The sequence below is a fragment of the Oryctolagus cuniculus genome, chromosome 1 (assembly GCF_964237555.1).
Source record: "Oryctolagus cuniculus chromosome 1, mOryCun1.1, whole genome shotgun sequence".
In the NCBI taxonomy this organism is placed as follows: domain Eukaryota; kingdom Metazoa; phylum Chordata; class Mammalia; order Lagomorpha; family Leporidae; genus Oryctolagus; species Oryctolagus cuniculus.
In genome coordinates, this window is record NC_091432.1 from 158,659,893 (window position 1) to 158,673,110 (window position 13,218).

At 40.9% G+C, this 13,218-nt stretch overlaps 1 pseudogene; it reads left to right on the plus strand.

The window, feature by feature from the left end:
• Positions 1-6,500: 6,500 nt before the first annotated feature.
• On the plus strand, positions 6,501-12,694 carry LOC103348412 (mitochondrial inner membrane protein OXA1L pseudogene; annotated as a pseudogene).
• The last annotated feature ends 524 nt before the right edge of the window (positions 12,695-13,218 follow it).

Below are 13,218 nucleotides of genomic sequence, written 5' to 3' on the forward strand. Positions count from 1 at the left end.
TTGAATGAGGTTAGAATTCAAGTTCTGTTGTAATTTAGCAATCCCTGGGGTCAGACCCTACAAAAATCTCTTTGGCTACATCTTCCCAGCAGTTATAAGAGACAACATCCATATTAGGGAAGACATGGTTCTTTGTGCCTTTGGCCAAGGATCTAAATTCCTCAAGCTGGTCATTTTCCTTTTTAAATCTCTCCAGCACAGTTAGAAATAGCTCTTCCCACAGAACCGCTGTGTGCTCCATATTCTTCAAAACAGCTGTTCACAGCAGTAACTTGGTCTGCCAAAGCCCCCTGGAAGCTTCTTCATTCAAGGAGACCATGGTGAAAGTTGGATGCTGAATTCAATGGAAATTCATTAGAATGTTACTGTCCCAACTTCTGGTGCTAACCAGTTCTGATTGCCTTCACATCCAGCCAGAATATATAACTATGGACTGAATGTTAGTATTTCTGTAAGTTTACAGATTGAAGCCCTAACCCCTGATGTGATGGTCATTGGAGATTGGTCTCTAGGAGGTAGTTAATCAAGTTTAGTTGAGGGTGTGGGCCCCTGATAGGATTAGTGTCCCAGTAAGGAGAGGAAGAGGGACAAACACTTCCTCTCTATACCATGTGAGGGAAAAGCAAGAAGGTTGCTCTTTGCCAGCCAGGAAGAGGGAGGGCCCCTATGAGTCACCAAACTGGCTGATACATTATTTTTTACTTCTCGGCTTTCAGAGCATGACAAAGAAAAATTGGTTGTTTAAGCACCCAATCTATATTATTTAGCTATGGTAGCCTAATAAAAATCATGTAACAACCATCATTACATTGCCATTTCCTTAAAGTGTCCTATTTTTGTAAGCATTTGTGCTATAACTACCATTATGGTCCAGATTATTAGAATCTATTCTGAATAGTTGAAACATAAGGTGATTAATTTTGTATGTTTAGTAGTACACAAAATTTCTAGGAGGACCAAAGAGGTAAGTTTAGATATTGTCCATTCGGGCTCAACATAGTGTAGATAAACTGAACCACCAAACCACCATGGAATTATTTCAATGGAAACTTCCCTTTTTCTGTTGCCTGCTGCTTGTTTTGCATGATATTAATAATCAGAGGGTAGAACTTTAGACACAATTGCCCCAGGTTTCTAAAAAGTGTGGGTGGAAGAGAATCTGAGTGATGGAGACCTGAGCTTTTTGGTACGTGAAGACGCAGAGTAGACAGGGACTGAAGCAGGTGGTGAGTAGATCCATATGCAGTACCTACTATGTTTCTATGAGAAATATTTGAGAAGACATCACTACGGAAGATTCTCAGTCTTTGGGTAATGTGTTTGGTGCTGCAGTTCAGTTACTGCTCGGGACACCCACATCCTGTGTCTGTGTGCTTGGATTTGAGTCCTGGCTCTGTTTCAGATTCCAGCTCCCTGCAAATGTACATCCTGGGAGGCAGCAGGTGATGGCTCAAGTACCTAGGTTCCTGCTACCTACGAGAGAAACCTGAGTTGTTTTCTAGGCTCCTGGGTTTGGCCTGGCCCAGCCCTGGCTTTTGAAGGATTTGAGGATTGAACCACGGATGGAAGATTCTCTCTCTCTCTCTCTCTCTCTCTCTCTCTGTGTCTCTCTCTCAAATACAATGAAAATAAACTAAAAAAAAATTAAAAAGAAAATAATCTTAAAAGTGTTGTCCTGAAGAAACTTAAAATTAAAGAAAAATCAAACAGCAGATTCTCAGCCTGGTCTCTCATTACCTAGTTTGACTTTAATTCACAGTTATTAACTGAGTCTCTGTTGAGAAACAACCTATCATCCCATGGGAGACATAGGCCCCCAAAACTATCCTTTTGTTTTAATGAGCTGCACGTTAGAAAATGTTATTGGGTCTGGATGCCTCATTTCCTAAGTAAATGCCACCCTTCATAAAGACATTTTAGGGAGAAGTGACTATGGGAGAGGAAAACCGAGTTGAAACTTTCCCTCTGTTTTCCTTTCTAGGGGTGACTTATATTCGGAATCCTGAGTGTGTATGTTTCTCAGGGCTCTAAGATCTATTTGTACTGTTCTGGGCTTTGTTGTTCCTTTCACAGCGAGGAAAATGTCATAGAACAGGTTGACAGGCTGCAGAGCACTGTCGGCTCTAAGGGCCTCCTGGATTTTGCTCTTCCAATGGTACATGGATTCCTTTGTATCCACCCTAACAATGCGGTATGTTTAGCAGAGGGTGCTGTTTTCTGGTAATCTTTTATCTTCTGTGAGAAAGCAATTTGTCTTGTCGAATAATAAACTACAGAGACTCATCCTCCCACATGCCATTTTCTCACATTTTTCTAAGATCTGAGTGGAGCAGAAAGAGCTATAGGATTTCTACAAAACACTGTTGAAATGCATCTCTGAGAATTGTGTGTCTAATAGGAGCAATGTGGCTGTTGGCTAAGGTCAAGGCCTAACGGGAGACTAGATGTTTCTTTGTCAAAGAGAACTTTTTTGGGGGTAGGAAAAAGCAAAAAAAGTTAAAAACCCACTCAGGGACTCTGATCAGAAAGAAAAGATAAAATATAGACTACATTTTAATCAGAAATGTATTCTTATTGAGAAAGAAATATTTAAACAAAAACATGACAGTGTCACTTTGTTAAACAATAGTAAATTAATTATTCTTTGGGAGGAAAAGAAGCAGCCTGAATAAGAAGAATTTTAGAACAAATTTTATTGAAGTGAGTCAGACTAGAATTCAAATTCTAACTATTTTACTCACTACCTATATAATAATTGGGACAAGTTATTATCTCTTGAAACTTAGGTTTCTACAGCAATATAATGGACATAGATAACAGTTGCCTATATGACTATTATGAGAATTAAATAAAATCATGTATAAGATATTTTAGAAAATCTGAGTTTGCCTGGGCACATTCAACTGGAGAACTTTGGTACAAAACATATATACTTATGTTTTCAAATATATATATATCTTATTTCTAAACTTTGTAAAGGAAAGAATTCATATTTAAGTAACCTTTACATGGCAAAGTTACTGTTGGTTGTCTGTCTCCCATTTTTCTCACAAGACAGCCTTAAGACAGCTTCAAAAGTAGCATATTTGTATCTAGACATGGTCATTGGCAAAGCTTTGATAAAAGAATAGAAAGCAGAAAATCTATTGGTGGTTTGTAGAAAACTCTCCCTTTCCTAATAGCAATGCCTGTCTTTCCTCCTTGTCACATCCATCTTCTCCTGGACTAGAAGGCTGACAGGAGGATGGAGGTACACTCTCCATCTTGAAGCCACGAGAAGGCTATGAACGATGAGGACAAGTCACCAAGGGAGAGAGAGAGAGCAAGAGAGAAAGGGTAACTGGGACAATTGATGACACTGTGGAGTTGCTGTCTTTTTTTGGGGGGGCGGGGCTATTTTGTTTTTAATTAATACACTTTATTTTTTAAGAGTAGTTTTAGGTTCATAGCAAAATTGAGCAGGAAGTAGAGTTCCTATGAACCTCCCTTCATGACATGGGTGCAACTTCCCCCAATATCCTTTGTCAGGGTGGTACATTTCTTACAGCTGTTATAACTTCATGGACACATTATTGTCACCCAAAGCCCACAGTTTACATCAAAGTTCATTTTTGGTATTGTGCATTCTGTGGGGTTTGACAAATGTAGAATGACATGGATCCATCATTATAGTATACAGAACAGGTTTACTGACCCAAGAAGACTTCATGCTGTCTTTTTGTCCTTCCATGTCCCCTGGACTTTGCAGTCATTGATCTTTTTATGGTTTGCATGGTTTTTACCTTTTCTGGGTTGTCAGACAGTTGCACACAGTCAATAGCTTTTTGTAGCTATTTCATGTAGTGATATACATTTAAGTTACCTCCATTTTTTTTTTTTTTTTTGACAGGCAGAGTGGACAGTGAGAGAGAGAGACAGAGAGAAAGGTCTTCCTTTGCCATTGGTTCACCCTCCAATGGCTGCCGCGGCCGGCGCGCTGTGGCCGGCGCACCGCGCTGATCCGATGGCAGGAGCCAGGAGCCAGGTGCTTTTCCTGGTCTCCCATGGGGTGCAGGGCCCAAGCACCTGGGCCATCCTCCACTGCACTCCCTGGCCATAGCAGAGAGCTGGCCTGGAAGAGGGGCAACTGGGACAGAATCCGGCGCCCCAACCGGGACTAGAACCCGGTGTGCTGGCGCCGCGAGGCGGAGGATTAGCCTAGTGAGCCGCGGCGCCGGCCCTCCATTTCTTTTTATAGCATTATAGCTCATCTCTTTTAAGGGTTGAGTAATATTCCATTGTTTAGTTTTTCATGTACTTACTGAAGGACATTTGGTTGCTTCCAAGTTTTGGCAATTATAAATAAGCTGCTATAAATATTGTGCTTAGCTTTTTGTGTGGACATAGGTTTCCAATTCGTTTGGATAAATGCATAATACTGTGATTACTGGATCAAAAGATAAAAATACACTTGGTTTGGCAAGAATCTATCAAATCATTCTCCAAAATGGCAGTATCATTTTTCATTTCCACAAGCAAGGAATGAGAGTTCCAGTTGCTTTACATCATTGATACCATTTGGTTGTCAGTGTTTTGGGTTTTGATTGTTATGATAGTGTATGGTGGTATCTCGTTGTTTTAGCTTGCAGTTCTCTGATGATGTATGATATTGAATGTGTTTTTGAAAAGATTTAATTAATTAATTAACTAATTAATTTGAAAGAGTGACAGTGTGGACACACACACGCACACACAGAGCAAGTGTGATTCATTTTCGGTTTCACTCCCTAAATGTTTGGAACATCCAGGGCTGACCTAGGCTAAAGCATGGAGCCAGTAACTAGGGTTTGGGTCTCCCATGTCAGTGGAGAAACCCAAGTTCTTGGCCTATCGTGTACTGTCTCCTAGGTGTACTTGTAGGAAGCTAGATTGAAAGAAGTGGTGGGATCCATCTTGGGCATTCTAATATGGAATGCAGGTATCTCAAGTGGCGGCTTAACCTGTTGTACCACAATGCCTGCTCCTGAACATGTTTTAAAATTCTTACTTGCCACCTTCTTTGTGAATTATCTATTGCAATCTTTTGCAATAGATTGCAATTATCTATTTCTTCTCATTCTCTTAATATTGTCATTGACAGAGCAGAGGTTTTTAATTTTGAGAAAGTCTAACTCATCAACTATTTCCTATTTCTGTTTTTAAAAGGCTTCATTATTTGAAAGGCAGAGTTACAGAGAGTGTGAGGGAGGGAGTTTATTTTCGCATGTGGATTTCCAGTTGTTTCAGCATGATTTTTGAAAAGACTATTTTTTCCTCTTTATTGCCTTTCCACCTTTGTCAAAGATCATTTTGTTATATGAATGTGGGTCTGTTTCTTGGTTCTTCAGCCTGTTCCATTGATCTACTGAGCTATTTATCAGTACCACACTCTCGTGATTACTGTAGCCTTGATGGAAGTCTTTTTTTTTTTTAAAAGTAAAAGATATATCTGTTTATTTATTTGAAAGGCATTGAGAGAGAGAGAGAATATCTATCTTTCATTCATTGGTATACTTCCCAATTGGCCAAAAAACCAAGACTGGGCCAACCTGAAGCCAGGAGCTGGGAAGTGAATCTGGGTCTCTTGGGTGGGTGGCAAAATCTCAGGGACTTGAGCTATCATCTGCTGCTGGCGCAGAGCTGAATCAGAAGTGGAGGGGCCAAGACTCCAATCAGCACGCCAGTACGGGATGTGGGAATCCCAAGTGGTAGCATCTGTCGTGCCAACAATGCCCAGCCCTCACAGTCAGTCTTGAAGTCAGTCCTCTGACTGGCATTCCTTTATTGTTGAGTTAACCGTTCTGAATCTTTTACTCTGTATTAAACTTTAGACCCATTTTGTCAATATCTACATAAAAACTTCTGGGATTTTGGTTGAAACTGTCTTGGGTCTACCAATCAAGTTGAGAAAAACTGACATCTTGGCAATATTAAGTCTTTCTATTTGTTAATAGGAAATACTTTTCTATTTATTTAGTTCTACTTTGATTTCTTTATTTTTATTTTTTTAAAGATTTATTTTATCTATTTGAAAGGTAGAGTTACAGAGAAGCAGAAGCAGAGAGAGAGGTCTTCCACCTGCTGGTTCACTCCCCAGATGGCCGCAGTGGCCAGAGTTGGGCAGATCTGAAGCCAGGAGCCAGGAGCTCCTTCCAGGTCTCTCATGCAGGCAGGGAGCCCAAGCACTTGGATCATCTTACACTGCTTTCCCAGGCCATAGCAGAGAGCTGAATCAGAAGTGGAACAGCCAGGACTTGAACTGGTGCCCACATGCGATGCTGGCACTGCAGGTGGTGGCCTCACTTGCTACGCCACAGTGCTAGCCCCTCTACTTTGATTTCTTTCATTGAACTTCTATAATTTTCCTCATATAGATCCTGAACATACTATATTAACTCTATACCTAAATATTTCATTTTGGGGTACTAATATAAGTGGCAATATGCATTTTTTAAAAAATATTTATTCTGGGGGCCAGTGCCATGGCGCAGTAAGTTAATCCTCTGCCTGCGGTGCCGGCATGCCATATGGGTGCCGGTTCTAGTTCCAGCTGCTCCACTTCCAGTCTCTACTATGGCCTGGGAAAGCAGTAGAAGATGGCCCAAGTCCTTGGGCCCCTCGCCCATGTGGGAGACCCGGGGAAGCTCCTGGCTCCTGGCTCCTGGCTTTGGATTGGCGCAGCTCCAGCCGTTGCAGCCATTTGAGGAGTGAACCAATGGAAGGAAGACCTTTTTCTCTGTCTCTCCCTCTCACTGTCTGTAACTCTAACTCTCAAATAAAATAAAAATAAATAAAATAGACAGAATCCAGGAGCCAGGAACTCTATCCTGGTCTCCCATGTAAGTGGCAGGAATGCGGGCACTTGGACCATACTCTGATATATTCTTAGGCACATTAGCAGGAAGGTGGAGTGAAAGCTGAATAACTGAGACAGACCATCCCTCTGACACGGGATGCCAGCATTGTGAGCAGCAGCCCTACCTGTTACACACAACACTGGCCCCAGAAATGTGTTTTTAAATTTCAAATTCCATTTGTTAATTGCTGCTTTACAGGAAAGTGTTGGTTTTTATGTATTTAACTTGATATTCTGCAACATTTCTCTAATCACTGAGTAGTTCCAGGAGTTTTTTGGTTTATTCTTTAAGATTTCTACATAGACAATCCTGAAAATATTGTTAAGAATCTTTACATCTATGTTCCTGAGATATTAACCTATTGTTTTTCTTTTTTGTGATGTTTTGGTATTTGGGTAATGCTGGCCTCATAAAATGATTTAGAAAGTGTTCCTGTGTTTCTATCTTCTTTTAAAAATTTTATTTACTTTTAAGCATTTATTCATATTTATTTATTTGACAGAGAAAGAGGATTTTTTATCTGCTAAGTTATTCCTCAGAATCCCACTATAGACCGAGATGTGCCAAGGAGACAGGAGATAGGGACTCCATCCAGGTCTCCCATGTGGGTGGCAGGGACCTAAGAACCTGGGACATCTTCTGCCTCCCAGACACATTAGCAGGAAGTCATATAGGAAGCAGAGGCAGAGGTAGAACCCCAACCCAGGCACTCTGGTATGGAATGCAGTTACCCCAAGCTGTGGCTTAACCCACTATGCCAAAATGCCTATCCTGCTTTTATCTTCTAAGAGAGATTTTAGAGGATTAGTATATTTTTTCCTTAATTGGGTGGTATAAATTATCAGTGAGTCCATCTGGGTATGATGAGTTTTTTTGTTTTTGATGCTTGTTAATTACTGATTCAATAGATGAAATTGATTCAATAGGTCTGTTCAGATTATTTGTTTTTGTGTGAGTTTTGGCATATTGAGTTCCTCATGGTTTTGGTCCATTTAATTTAGGGTAAGTTTGTTAATAGTGTTGTTAAATTCTTCTATAATCTTACTTTTTGTCTTTTTGTTCTATAAATTATTGAGAAGTGAGTGTTGTAATCTCTGTGATCATAGATGTCTTTGTACCTATTAATTCTATCAGGTCTTTTTTGTTTTTGTTAAGTACAATTTAGAAGTTTTTAAAACAATCTTTCTGGTGGATTGACTCATTATGTAATGTACTCTTTTTCTCTAGTAAGTTAATGGCTGAAAATTTAATTTGTATAATGCTACTATGGCCATATGGGCTTTTATAGGTTCATATTTGCATGGTTTGTTTTCTCCATCATTATACTTTCTTATTTCTTCTATAGTCATACATTTAAGGTGTGTTTGGGGGCAGGCATTTAAGAGCAACAATTATGATTCCACTTGAGATGTCTGCATCCCTATCAAAGTGCCTAAATTTGAGTCCAGCTCCATTCCAGCCTTCAGTTTCCTGCTGATGTATAGCCTGGGTGGTAGCAGATGATGGCTCAAGTAGTTGGGTCCCTGCCACTTATGTGCAAGACTTGGACTGGATTCCTGGCTCCGGAATTTGGTCTGGTTCAGCCCTAACTTTTTCAGATAGGCATTTGGAGAATAAAGCATGTTGATATCTGTCTCCCTGTCTCTCTCCCTTTCAGGTAATAGCAAGCAAGCAAGCAAACAAAGGGAAGGAAGGAAGGAGAAAGGAAGGAAGAAATAAAGTAAGTTGTTTTTCTATAAGTAGCATAGTTAGGTTTTGGATTATATCTAGGCTGACAAATCTGATGTTTAATTAGGATGTATAGTCCATTTATATGTAATACAATTGCTGACAAATGAGAGATGTTCAAAAAAGTTTGTTGCAAATACATATTATGAAAAAAATCTGTGCATGGATTTCAATTTTTTTGCACCAAAATAAAACTTATTTTTAAATTCCATTTTCTATTAACTTTTTAAAAAGACTTATTTACTTATTTGAAAGAGTTACAGAGAGGTAGAGGCAGAGGGAGAGAGAGGTTGTCCATCCACGTCCATCCACTGGTTCACTCCCTAAATGGCTGCAATGGCTAGAGCTGGGCCAATCCGAAGCCAGGAGCCTGGAGCTTCTTCTGGGTCTCCCATGCGGGTGCAGGGGCCCAGTCAACTGGGCCATCCTCCACTGCTTTACCAGGTCATAGCAGAGAGCTGGATAGGAAGAGGAGCAGCCAGGATGCGAACTGGCACCCATATGGGATGATGGCACCATAGGCAGTGGCTTAGCCTACTACACCTCGGCACTGGCCCTAGCACTTTGAAATGTGCCATGGTGGGAGTATTTATACCACAGAAGTGGAAAAATACTGAAGTAGGATATATATAATTTTGAGAAACTCTTTAGATATTTGCTAGCAATTACTGCCTCCTTCTCAATTTGTGTTAGTTTCCATGTATTTGAATACTGTACATTGATAGTTACACGTCACAAAAAATTGTTAATATTGTTTCATAAGTTAGTATTCATATATTGGTGGAATTAATGAAATAATTGATGAAGAAACTTCCTAACTATATGTTTCTTTAAATTAGCATATTTTTCATAGCCTAGAAGGTGGAAGGATAAATGAGGGGAGATCAAACCAGTGGAATTAACATAAGTTACAGGCACAGGCTTTGCTTGATCTTGACATCCTTTCATGTCAGCAACTTGAGTAACATTTATGGATGTCAGCCATCATCTTAGGGATTTAGGCTACTTTTTTAAAATTAAAGACAAAAGTAATCAACACATGATTTCTTAGATAATATTATCTTTGATACTACTATGTTATAATAACCAAACTCAGAAGCAAACCCCTTTTCCTGAAACACTGTGTACATTCAGTAAACATTTGCGGAACTGGTGAATGAATAATAATACGCTGCAACAGAGCAGCTGACGTCACCAGGCTACTTATCTGTAAAACTCGGGAGATTCTTTTGCTTGATGTTGAAAGCTCTATTGATTATTCAGGCTCCGCCTCTCCTGGAAAGCTGACTCTCTCAATTTCAAGTACCCATTGTCTCCCACACCATCCCTCACTTCCTGTAGCATACCATATATATACAAGGCATTGCAATTGACTGTTAACTGTTTGTCGACCACTACTACCATTCTGTGTGCTCTCTGAAGCAGAGTTCAAGACTCTGCCATTGTATAGTGAAGCTTAGTACATTTAAAACAAACAAGTTTTGGGCTGGCTCACTAGGCTAATCCTAGTGAGCGGCACCGGCACACCGGGTTCTAGTCCTGGTCGGGGCACCGGATTCTGTCCCGGTTGTCCCTCTTCCAGGCCAACTCTCTGCTGTGGCCAGGGAGTGCAGTGGAGGATGGCCCAAGTGCTTGGGCCCTGCACCCCATGGGAGACCAGGATAAGTACCTGGCTCCTGGCTTCGGATCAGCGCAGTGCACCGGTCGCAGTGGCCATTGGAGGGTGAACCAATGGCAAAGGAAGACCTTTCTCTCTGTCTCTCTCTCTCACTGCCCACTCTGCCTGTCAAAAAACAAAAACAAAAACAAAAAAAACAAAAAACAAAAAACAAAAATACCAAACAAGTTTTGGATTTTCAAGGGTAAGTAGTAAATTTAATAAACCTGTTTTTCCTTTGCCACAGAAACACAGTTTTGTTACATGGTTTTCAATGATTACTTCTTGTCTGAAATTACCTCTTTCCTTTAAACAATGTGCTCAGAAAAATAAACTGCTGTTAATATTAATTTGAACCAACTGTGAAGACTAAGCCTGTATTAAACATAATGATATTTGAAGTATTTTCCATTATGGCTTTCCAACATTCATTCCTCTCCAACAAGAGTTGACTAATCCCTGTTGGCATTTCAAGAAATGGAGAATTGGAGTCACAGATCAACTTAACTGGAAGATTCACAAATGTGTAATATAGTATTGGGTGATGATGTTTAGCAAAACTAAAGGAGGAGTAAGTCGAATATGCCATTAGAATAAAAGGCAGGCACCTTGATGTACACTCTCTAACTTTGATTCATTTGCTCAGCCAGCAGAATGTCTTAAAAGCTCTCTGCTGTGCTCCATACAGTACCTTGGTCCCTGTCATGTTGTAGAAGTCAGAATCCAAGTCTTCAGTTTAGATATAATTTTCTGCAAGCCTTGGACTCCATTGAACAATTGTTTTGATCAGACTGACAATTTTCTCTTTGCCTTGTTACTATCAAAACATTACTGTGAATGTTTAGAGACCAGAGTATGTATTTGGTACAATACAAACTTTATGGAACTCCCTGGACATGGCCTTCAGCCCAGAATCAGTTGGCAGCTCCAGTTGATTAGAAGGGTCATTTACATTTTTAAAAATTTTAGTTCTTAGAAAATTCATACTCTAGGAATAATGAGAAAAAAATACCCTTACTTGGCTGTAATGATGCTAGTCATATCATCTGTCCTAAATTTAAATTTGTTGGAAATGGGGAAGACATAAGCTCTATTTTTAATGATTACAGGTCATGGTTTCCACAGCCTGATGGCTTTTGGCAACATGTTACTGGGTCAGATGGCACATAGACAATTTTCAAAGCCAAACCATGAGCTATTCCTCCTTTGGTTTTTCCTTCTTATTTGCTAATCACAGCCTACTTTCTGTAGATCATCTTGTTGGCTGTGCGATTGGAGAATTCTGATCAGAGTTTCCTTAGGGAAGATTTGCCTTCAAATTACTCACTGAACACATTTTTTCCTACTCAACAGACCACTTTAATGAGTAATTGAAACTGGTAGATGATCTATTGTCTAGTTTGGAGAATTGATACAATTTCTCTTGGCAAAAAAAATGACCAGGGCACTGAAGCAAGATGGAACCTGTGCCAACAATAAGGGAGAAACATTTGCTGCCTGATTAAGTTGGAAGAATGCTACTCTAAGTCACACCACATTGTTATTATTTTATTTATTTAAGTATTTGTTTAGCCAAGATCCATGACCACATGCCAGAGATCCAGAAGTTTTCTACACTAGTCCCAGAAGCCAGGTTGGCAGGTTGGCAGGAAGCTGTGCTGAGTTGTATAGGGCCTCCACAGAGAGGACACTTCACCAGAAAAAGCATGACATCAAACTCTTCAGTCCTTTTGTTATACCTCTGACCCAGGCTCCGGGCTGCATTTCCTTCTTCATTGCCTTGACAGAGATGGCCAACTGTCCTGTGCCCAGCCTGTGGACAGGAAGCTGCTGGTGGTTCCACGGTCCCCAGTATCTGATCCTATCTGCATTTTACTGATGGTGGTCACTGCTACAGTGTGGGGTCTCCCGAAGCCAGGTGCTGAAACAGGTATGCAAAGTTCCTATTGTCAGTGGGTGGGAAACATTCTCAGAGCGATGCCTCTGGCAGTTTTGCCCATAACCATCTTTTTTCCCCCTAGCAGTGTTTGTGTACTGGCTCTCCTCCAACCTGTTTTCCCTGGGCCAAGTGGCCTGCCTCTGGGTTCCTGCTGCACACACTGTACTTAAAATGCCCCAGTGTGCTGCACATGACCCTGACAAATTGCCTCCACTGGAAAGCTTCTTAAAGAGCTTCAAGAAAGGCTGGAAGAAAGCTAAGACTGCACATCAGTTATGCAAGCAGGAATGACACACGAGGAATCATTTGGAGCTAGCGGCCAGAGGTCCCTTAAGACAGACATTACTGAGAATCCTCTACTATGCCTGGAAAGAACCATGCTTCCAACACCCCCAGCAGCAAACACAGCAAACCAGGCAAAGCCCTGATGTGTGACACACTTGGATGATCTATGTTCCCTGCTCATTCTGGAAGGAACTGTGTCTGTTCAAAGACTCATCCTCAAAAGAAGGCTTAATGCTGTGTCCTTTTCCCAGACCTAGGAATTGTGGGACATGGAGATGTTCACTCATGGGGATGACACTGGGTTTAGTGGGCTAGGCCTCTGCCTGAGGTGCTAGAATCCCCTGTGGGCACTGGTTCATGTCTACATCAAGAAACTGGAAAGATGCCAAATAAATGAGCTATCAGTGCTTCTCAATGATCTAGAAAACAACAATAAACCAAACCCAAAATTAGTAAGAGGAAAAAAATAATTAAAATTACAGGAGCCAGCACTGTAATGTAGTAGGCTAAACCTCTACCTGTGGAGCCTGTGTCCCACACGGGCACCGGTTACTGTCCTGGATACTCCTCTTCCAAGCCAGCTCTCTGTTGTGGCCTGGGAAAGCTGTGGAAGATGGCCCAAGTGCCTGGTCCCCTGCACGCACATGGGAGACCTAGAGAAATCTCCTGGCTCCTGGCTTTGGATTGGTTTAGCTATGGCCATTGTGACCATCTGGAGATGAGCCAGCAGATGG